This window comes from Dioscorea cayenensis, chromosome 16 (assembly GCF_009730915.1).
Source record: "Dioscorea cayenensis subsp. rotundata cultivar TDr96_F1 chromosome 16, TDr96_F1_v2_PseudoChromosome.rev07_lg8_w22 25.fasta, whole genome shotgun sequence".
Taxonomy (NCBI): Eukaryota; Viridiplantae; Streptophyta; class Magnoliopsida; order Dioscoreales; family Dioscoreaceae; genus Dioscorea; species Dioscorea cayenensis.
In genome coordinates this window covers 7,658,849-7,667,893 of record NC_052486.1, presented here as the reverse complement: position 1 = coordinate 7,667,893, position 9,045 = coordinate 7,658,849, and the positions used below count along the sequence as shown (strand labels likewise).

At 42.0% G+C, this 9,045-nt stretch overlaps 1 non-coding gene across 1 annotated transcript; it reads left to right on the top strand.

Annotated features, from left to right (window-relative positions):
- The first annotated feature begins 228 nt into the window (after positions 1–228).
- LOC120279696 lies at positions 229–335 on the top strand. Its single transcript, XR_005542002.1, has one exon. It is a non-coding gene; the product is annotated as a small nucleolar RNA R71 (small nucleolar RNA).
- Positions 336–9,045: the final 8,710 nt, after the last annotated feature.

The following is a 9,045-nucleotide window of genomic DNA, read 5'->3' as shown; positions in this document are numbered from 1 at the left end:
TCCACTTGGGCCGCCAATGAAGTTACCGCATCTATCTCATGGAGACCGGCCACCTTTTTCTTCTCGTTAGCATTCCATTGGTAGCTGTTTAACCCCATTTCTTCAATCAACTGACGGGCCTCATTGGGGGTCTTGCTACTAAGGTACCTCCTGTTGCCGCATCCAAGAGTTACCTTGTACTCGGGTTCAAACCATTGAAAAAGGTTTGAACAATCATCCACTCCGGGAAATCCGTGTTGCGGACACTTCCTCAGGAGCTCCTTGAACCTTTCCCATGTCTCAAATAGAGACTCCAATTCCAACTGAACAAAGGATGAGATCTCGTTCCTAAGCTTTGCTGATTTTCCGGGAGGGAAATAACGAGCTAGAAAAGTTTCCACCATCTCCTCCCACGTGGTAATTTACGCTCTAGGTAACGAGTGTAGCCACTGCTTCACTCTCCCCTTTAGGGAAAATGGGAAGGCTCTCAATTTGATGGCATCATCCATCACCCCATTTATCTTCAACATATCACACACCTCGAGAAAGCTCTCTATGTGACAGTTTGGATCATCATCGGCCAAACCATTGAATTATGCGGATTGCTGCAACATGTGGATAAATGCTGGCTTCAACTCAAAGTTATGAGCTGTAATTGGGGGACGCACAATACTCGATTATGTCCTAAACACTGAACGTCTGGCATAATCGGATAATGTTCGCTGTTGCTCATTCTTTTCTGCCATGTTTTCTTAGCTCTTTCCCTTTTCTCCTTCAATCAATATTGAGGGATTCCCTCGGGTCATAACCTAAAGCTGCAACCAGAAAAGAAAGAAAAAGAAATCAGAACGATGATAGAATAAAAAGATATGAAATAGAATGTATGGTCAAATAGCTAAGAAAACAAAGTGCAAAGTATCTCTAAACGCCTATTGCCCAGCAACGGCGCTAAAAACTTGACAAGATCCCCTTGCGTATATCCCGCAAGTGCACGGGTTTGTCGAAGTAATAATCCCGGGTGAGCGGGTATCGAATCCATAGGGAATAGAGAATAAAAATACTTAATTCGATTCTTAGCTATATGAAAGATCAATGATTATAAGTGTGACAATGATTCAATTCTCAACAATAAAAACAACAAGTAAGAGAGCAAAAGTCAAAAAAGGGGGTAAGGCAATCGATAAAGATGGGGTACTTGGATAATGCTCCACCTAGGATAATTGTTTCAAGTGCAAGAACCCTCTATTATGCTTCCTAATCAATGCAATGGTGAGTCGTACAAATCCTTAAATACATAGTCCCAAATCTAAGTTCAATAATGCCTAACTCTATACATGTACCGGAGGAGAGATTAGATAACCTCTCAACCTCGCACTCGAATAGAGTTGCAATGAGCTATAGGGATTCCAAGTGATAAATCTCTTCCTAATTATAGACCTAACCCTTTGGTCCAGATGGAAGGTCCCTAACCACGATTAAGCCCTAGATACTAAGATCACCTCAATACTTCACTCCGTTGCACGCGCAACTAAGCGCAGCGGAAGTTCATCCCTTAGACCATTCACTCTATTATGGCTGCAAAGAACTTGAGGAATGGAGATAGAATCTATCACGTCGAAGGGGAAAGGGGACGCTCCTGTACCTCTCGACTCACCCTCTCAATCCTCTCCAACCTAGCTGTGTCTAACGCTCGTGGTGTGTCACTCACTCACAAGGTTAACAACGAGAACTCTCAACCCTAGTGTCACTCTATGGGAAATGTTCATACAAACAAGCATTCAAGGTTGGAACTCACAATCAACATCAATTTATTGAAAGCATAATAAAGAGATTCAAAGAAACGAATACATCCTAGGGTTCACAAATACCCAAGTACCCACTAGGGGTTTAGCTCTCCATGGAGCTAAGTACAATCAAAGAAATAGAATGTAAAAGTAATGAATCCATAAAGAAACCCCCTCGATAGTCGTGTTGATGGTCTTGTGCAAAGTCCTCTACTCGTCGTCCAAGGATTACCTCGTCCGGTATAGGATACGCCTCGAAGGAAGCTCCCCTACCAACTTTCTTCCTCAGGAATGATGATGTCAGAGCCGTAGGACCTATCCAAAACCTTGTCTAATACCCCTCCAAAACCCTAACTGAAGCCCTCTCTCAAGTTGGGGAAAAGATGGAGAAAAGAATACTAAAATTGGGGCTGATTCAGCATTAAATAGGGCTGAAATCGGGCGACTACACGGGCGTGGATAATTTCCACATGGGCGTTGATAATTTCCACACGCCCGGTGGATTCTCTGGACTTCTGTTTTCTCGGCCGGATGTGAACATTGCTGCTACAGTACTTGCTACCGTGTTGCTATAGTTCTCTGCTACAGTATCCAGCCTAAATAGCTTCCCAAATCCATACTTTCATCAGAGTAATGCAAACGGGCACACGTTCACGTCGTAGATCACTTGCTTCATCAATGATAGGAAAGTTGATGGAGCTCTTGTTCTATGTGCATAAGTCGGAATGCACGATTGTGACTGCTTTTGTGCCCCTCCAAATGGACGTGCCAAACTCGAATACGAGGAGGTTGGCACATTGGCTTCTTTCCTTCATACATGACCTCAAAACCCTACCTGCACGAAAGTAACATAAAAACACACATATTAGTGTGAAAAACCTAAGAAAACTAATGCTCAACATAAGGAATGAACGCTTCGCATTCATATCGTACAAGCACTTATCAAATAGTTTAGGGATGCTTAGTGAATGTTTTTATATGAATTTCAATCAAAACAAACCTTTGTATGAAAAATTTTCACTGAAGTGAGGCTTCACAACAACCGTTCCTTGGTAAACAATGGCCGTTGTGATGACCATTATGTTCAAATTCTAAAATTAGTGCAGATTAGTCACAAAGGGCATTATGCGCCCTGTTGTGAGGCCATTATGAAAATTTTCCCACTTATCTTACGATGGTAGTGACTGGCAATGGGGTTTACCTATTGTTGGCTAGTCGTTGACTCATTTTAACCAACAAAGGACTGAGCACGGGCATTGTGCAACCCATGGTGGTCCTAGAATAGTCTATAGCGTATTGAGACCATTATACATATCCAGAAGTTTATCACAGCTGATAAGTGCTTGTGCGATATGAATGTGAAGCGTTCATTCCTTATGTTGAGCATTACTTTTCTCAGGTTTTTACATTAATATGTGTGTTTTTATGTTACTTTTACGCAGGTAGGGCTGTGAGGCCGAGTATGAAGGAAATAGGCCAATGTGGATCATAATGCATTATTTTGGAGGAGATCTTGCTAAAGTTCAAATGCGAAGACATAGGACAGGTGTGAGATGCTAGAGTGTGTGCCAACCTCCTCGCATTCGAGTGAGCACATCCATTTGGAGGGGCACAAAGGCAGTCACACTCGAGCATTCTGACCTATGCATATAAGAACAAGAGCTCCACCAGTATGTATATCCTTGAAGAAGCAAGTGATTCAAGACGTGAACGTGTGCCCGTTTGCGTTACCCCGATGAAAGTATGGAATTGGGAAGTTATTCAGGTCGAAGACTGTAGTAGAGTATTGTAGCAATTACTGTAGCAGCACTGTTCACAACCTGCCAAGAAATCAGAGAAACAGAGAATCAACACGGGCGTGTGGAAATTATCCACGCCCATGTGGAAATTCCGCACGGGCGCGTGTAGCGTCCACGTCCGTGGAGTTGCCCGATTCGAGCCCTATTTAAAGCTGATTCAGCCACGATTTTTGGTATTCTTTTCTCCATCTTTTCCCCAACTTGAGAGAGGGCTTCGGCTAGGGTTTTGAGGGGTATTGGCCAAGGTTTTGGAGGGGTTCTACGGCTCCAACATCGTCATTCCTGAGGAAGAAGGTTGGTAGGGGAGCTTCCGTCGAGGCGTATCCTATACCGGATGAGGGAATCCTTGGACGACAAGTAGAGGACTCTCCGCAAGACCATCGACACGACCATCGAGGGGTTTTCTTTATGGATTCATTACTTTTACATTCAATTTCTTTGATTGTACTTAGCTCCATGGAGAGCTAAACTCTAGTGGGTACTTGGGTGATTGTGAACCCTAGGATGTATTCGTTTCTTTGAACTTCTTTATCATGCTTTCAATAAATTGATGTTTATTATGAGTTCCAAATTTGAATGCTTGATTGTATGAACATTTCCCCTAGAGTGACACTAGGGTTGAGAGTTCTTGTTGGTAACCTTGTGAGTGAGTGATACACCACGAGCGCTAGACAAAGCTAGGTTGGAGAGGGTTGAGAGGGTGAGTCGAGAGGTACAGGAGCGTCCCCTTTCCCCTCCGACGTGATAGATTCTACCTCCGTTCCTTGGCTTCTTTGCGGCCATAATAGAGTGAATGGTCTAAGGGATGAACCTCCCCTGGGGCCTAGTTGCGCGTGTAATGGAGTGAAGCATTGAGGGGATCTTAGTATCTAGGGATTAATTGTGGCTAGGGACCTTCGCACTCGGACCAAAAGGGTTACGTCTATAATTAGGAAGCGATTTATCACTTGGAATCCCTAGAGCTCATTGCAACTTTATTCGAAAGTCGAGGTTGAGAGGTTATTTAATCTCTCCTCCGGGACATGAATAGAGTTAGGCATAGTTGACCTTAGATTTGGGACTATGTATGTAAGGATTTCCACTACTCACCATTGCATTGATTAGAAAGCATAATAGAGAGTTCTTGCACTTGAAACGATTTTCCTAGGTGAAGCATCATCCGAGTACCCCATCTTTATCTATTTCTTTGCCTCCTCCTTACTTTTGCTCTCTTACTTGTTTCTTTTAATTGTTGAGAATTGAATCATTATCACCCTTATCATTGTTGATACTCCACATATCTAAGAATCGAATTAAGTGTCTTTACTCCCTACTCCCTATGGATTCGACCCCGCTCACCCGGGATTATTACTTCAACAAACCCGTGCACTTGCGGGATATACGCAAGGGGATCTTGTCAACAGTGATGGCCATGAGCATATTGAGACCATTATGGTCACATAACAGGCGTGGTGTCCCCGTTGTGCACCCATTGTCCATTCTTGTGTTGTATTTTCCATATTTTATTGATTGATTTTCTGTATTCTTTCTGAATTGTAGGTTACGGGTCAAAAAAGAACAACCAGTCACCCAGAGCCAGAGGCCAAAAAGAAGAACACCGGGGAGTCTTTGCGGCCAGTGATGTTATGATTTGGGGATCCCGAGCACATAGCCTAGTATAGGAGGCTCATGGATTAAAGGTTAATCAAGTCACATCAGATTGACTGGCCGACACTCAAGTGTATAGGTCTCTCCGACAAGGTATGAGACCTTATTTTTGTTCATGGCTGGGATTAATTATTTAGCATCGATGAACTGACTTACTGGGAGCCCACGATGAAGGTCATGAGCTCTTTCATGATCAACCGTACTAGTCTTAGCCTGGGACATTAGGAGACTATTAGTTTCCAGATGTTCAGGGAGGAGTTTATGATGTCCTACATGGATTTTTCCATACTTATAGGGTTAGTCAATGTGGAGTATACAGACACTGAGTCATACTCGTAGCTCCTTGTCGACCTACCAGTTCACCTGAGCCCAGGGGCTATGAGACTTACGTATGCTGGACTTTGAGCACGTTTGCCCTAGGATGCCCAGTGTTTTGCTACCTACACTCCATCTTATCATGGACACTGACTGGGTGAGGTGATAGCACGGGGGTTGTAAACCTTCGAGATCTTTTCTTCTTATCAAGCTTGCACTAGGGCTTGGGCTAATTGACTGTTATGTGGGCATGCATTGTATAGGAGGCATGAAACCACTTGGCGTCACCACGCTCTAAGCGATGCGCATGATAAAGCTGCGAGACACATCTCACGGGGTATAATACAGGGTGGTCCACAGGTTTGACTCTAAGTCTTTTTATGATGAGGAGTCCCTCCGGGAACCACTGCCACCTTTCCTTCACCAATCGTACATGGCTCTAGACTTTTCGTGCTGACTTCCACCGTTTTGATGTTTTTATTTACCACTTTTGTACTTTTAATTTTTATTAATACATTGTACATTTTACCTCATCAAGGGACATTTACACTACTGTGTCTGTACTTATTTAGATCATAGTGGAGTTTATTCTACAGTATTTTACTTTATGCTTGTATTTAATTACTTTGTTTATGTCTCCATCAGGGTTTGAGGTGATCGGGTGATGTATTACCCCCATAATTTGAGTTTGGAAAAGGGTAACTTCATCACCCTCATTGGCCCAACTAAGAGATTAGGGGAGTACTAGTAAGCATACACTCTTTTATTCTCTTTTACTATTATATGTCACTACACTTGTGCATGCATGCGTACATTAGGGACAATGTACATCTTTAAATGTGGGTATGGAGTGTATGATTGCTCTGCTTTGTGCTAAATTATGAATTTTGTGCTATATTATGTTATATTGTGAATTTTTTTCTTTTCTAAAGAAAATGTTGCTTGTACTTTATATCAACACCTTTGAAGGTATTGCACTTATTTGTTTGTGTTTCTTTGGTCTAGGGACATGATATATGTTTGATATGTGCTTGAGTATAAGTATTACTAAGTATACTTTTCTTACATTAAAAATATGTGCTTGTGTATTAGTAATACGAGGTATTCTTTTCTTATATGGAGCATTATTTTTCTCAGATTTTATCGCTTATGGATGGCTATTTGTATTCTTTTGTGCATCTAGGGTTGTGGAGATAATTGCAGAAGAGAGGAACCAAAAGTAGATCATGGATGCATTTGTTAATGAAGTCTTGGAGTGAATAGATGTGAAGACACAAGTTGTGCTCAAACACATGTGAGTATGTGCCAACCACCACTGTGCTTAAGCGAACATACAAATTGGAGGGGCACAAAGGCCGTCACACTCATGTGTTCTGACTTGTGCAATACTAGCAAGATCTTCATCAATATATTTTAGTTGAAGATGCAACGCGATCTACCACATGAATGTGATGTAATTCATGTGGCCTCGATGAAAAGAGTGGACTTGGGAGCATCACGGCGAAGTAATGTAGCAGTTTATAGTAGCAAATCACTGTTCACAGAGTGCGGAAAAACTCAAGTCTGCAAATCCACATGGCCATTTGGAAATTCCACACGCCCGTGTTGATGCCAGATTCCAGCCCCTATAAAAGCTGTGATTTCAGATGTTTTGAAGGATCCTTTTCTCATCTTTTCCCCATCTTTAGAGGCTCTCATGGCTAGCATTTGGAAAGGCTTTGGCTAGGTCTTTGGAGTCATTCTATGGCCTTTGATAGCGTGTTCCTTTGGAAGATAGTATTGGGGGAAGCTTTCGTTGGCATCGATGCGGCGAGGTCTGTCCTAGGCTTAACGAGGGAACCCTTGGAAAAGATGAGGCAACTCCACAAGACCATCAATATAGACAACGAAGGGGTTTTACTTATGGATTGCATGCTTTTACATTTGATTTCATTATTGATTGTATCTTGCCCCATGGAGAGCTAAACCCTTTAGTGGGTGCTTGGACCTGTAAACCATAGGATGATTTTGTTTCTTTAATTGAGTTCCAACTTTGAATGCTTTTTGAATTGATTTTCCCTTAGAGTGACACTAGGGTTGACAAACTATCTTGGTAATCCTTCTAGATGAGTGACACACCATGAGGGTTAGACAAAGCTAGGTTAGAGAGGATCGAGAGGGTGAGTCAAGAGGTAGCGGAATGTCCCCTTTCCCTTATGATGTGATTTATCCTACCTCCACAGTTCTAAGATTTCTTCGTGGTTACAATAGAGTGAAGTGCTAAGAGACAAACTCTACTAGGGCTTAGTTGCGTGAGTAACAGAGTGAAGTGTTGAAGTAATCCATAGTGATGGGGCTTAATCGTGAGTAGGGATCTTTCACTTGGACCAAAGTGTTAGATCTATATTAGGGAGTAGAATTTATCACTTGGCGTCCACAAATCTTCATGCAATCCCCACACAGTGTGAGGCGTCGAGAATATCCCTTTTTGCCAGGCATAGTATGAGGGTTAGTCACGGTTGACCTTGGTTTGGGACCGTGTGTTTTAGGATTTCTATGACTTATTAAACATCAATTAGGAGGCGTAATGAGGAGTATTGCACTTGAACAATAATCCTAGGGTGAGCAATGTCCGGGTGTCGCATTTTCTATCGATTTTCTTTCGTTATTTCTATTGCGTCTCTTTCTTCCTTGCTTTATTTTATTTGCATTGATATTGTTCACACCACTCTTGAATCGTCTTCATTATAGTTAAATAGCAATACTTGTGTTTCTTAGCACTATTTCCCTGTGGATACGACTTCCCACTCAACAGGGTACTTAATTACTTTGATAAGCCCGTGTACTAGTAGTACACACACATAAGGGGTGTGTCATGTTTTTAGTGCCGTTACCTGAATTTAGGCGTGTTGGAAGCATTTTGCACTTTTCTATTTTATCTATTCATCACTTGTTCTATTTCACACATTCTTATTCTTCCATCGTTCTGATTTGTTTTTTTTGGTTGTAGCTCCAGGTTATGACCCATGGAAATCCTTCGACATTAGTTGAAGGAGATCTGGACATTGGAAGAAGAATTCATAGAAAGAGAAAAGAATCTATACAAGACAGTCAAATCAAGCTGAGATAGAAGGTGAAGGATCTTATAATATGGCAGAATAGAATGAGCAGCAGAGGACTCTCTCTTTAATTATGCCAGACCCACAGTTCTTGGCACGCAATCAAGCATTGTTCGGCCACTGATTACGGCTCAGAGTTTTGAGCTCAAGCCAGGCTTCATCTAGATGTGACAGCAGTCAGCACAGTTTAATGGTTTAGCCGATCAAGATCCAAACAATCATATTGAGAACTTTTTTGACGTGTGCGACATGCTCAAAATCAATGGAAAAATGGATGATGCTATCAAGTTGAAAGCCTTCCCATTTTCCTTGAATTGAAGAGCAAAGCAATGGTTACATTCATTACCTAGAGCATCAATCACTATATGGGAGGAGATGATAGAAGCTTTTCTTACCCGATATTTTCCTCCACGGAAATTTGCA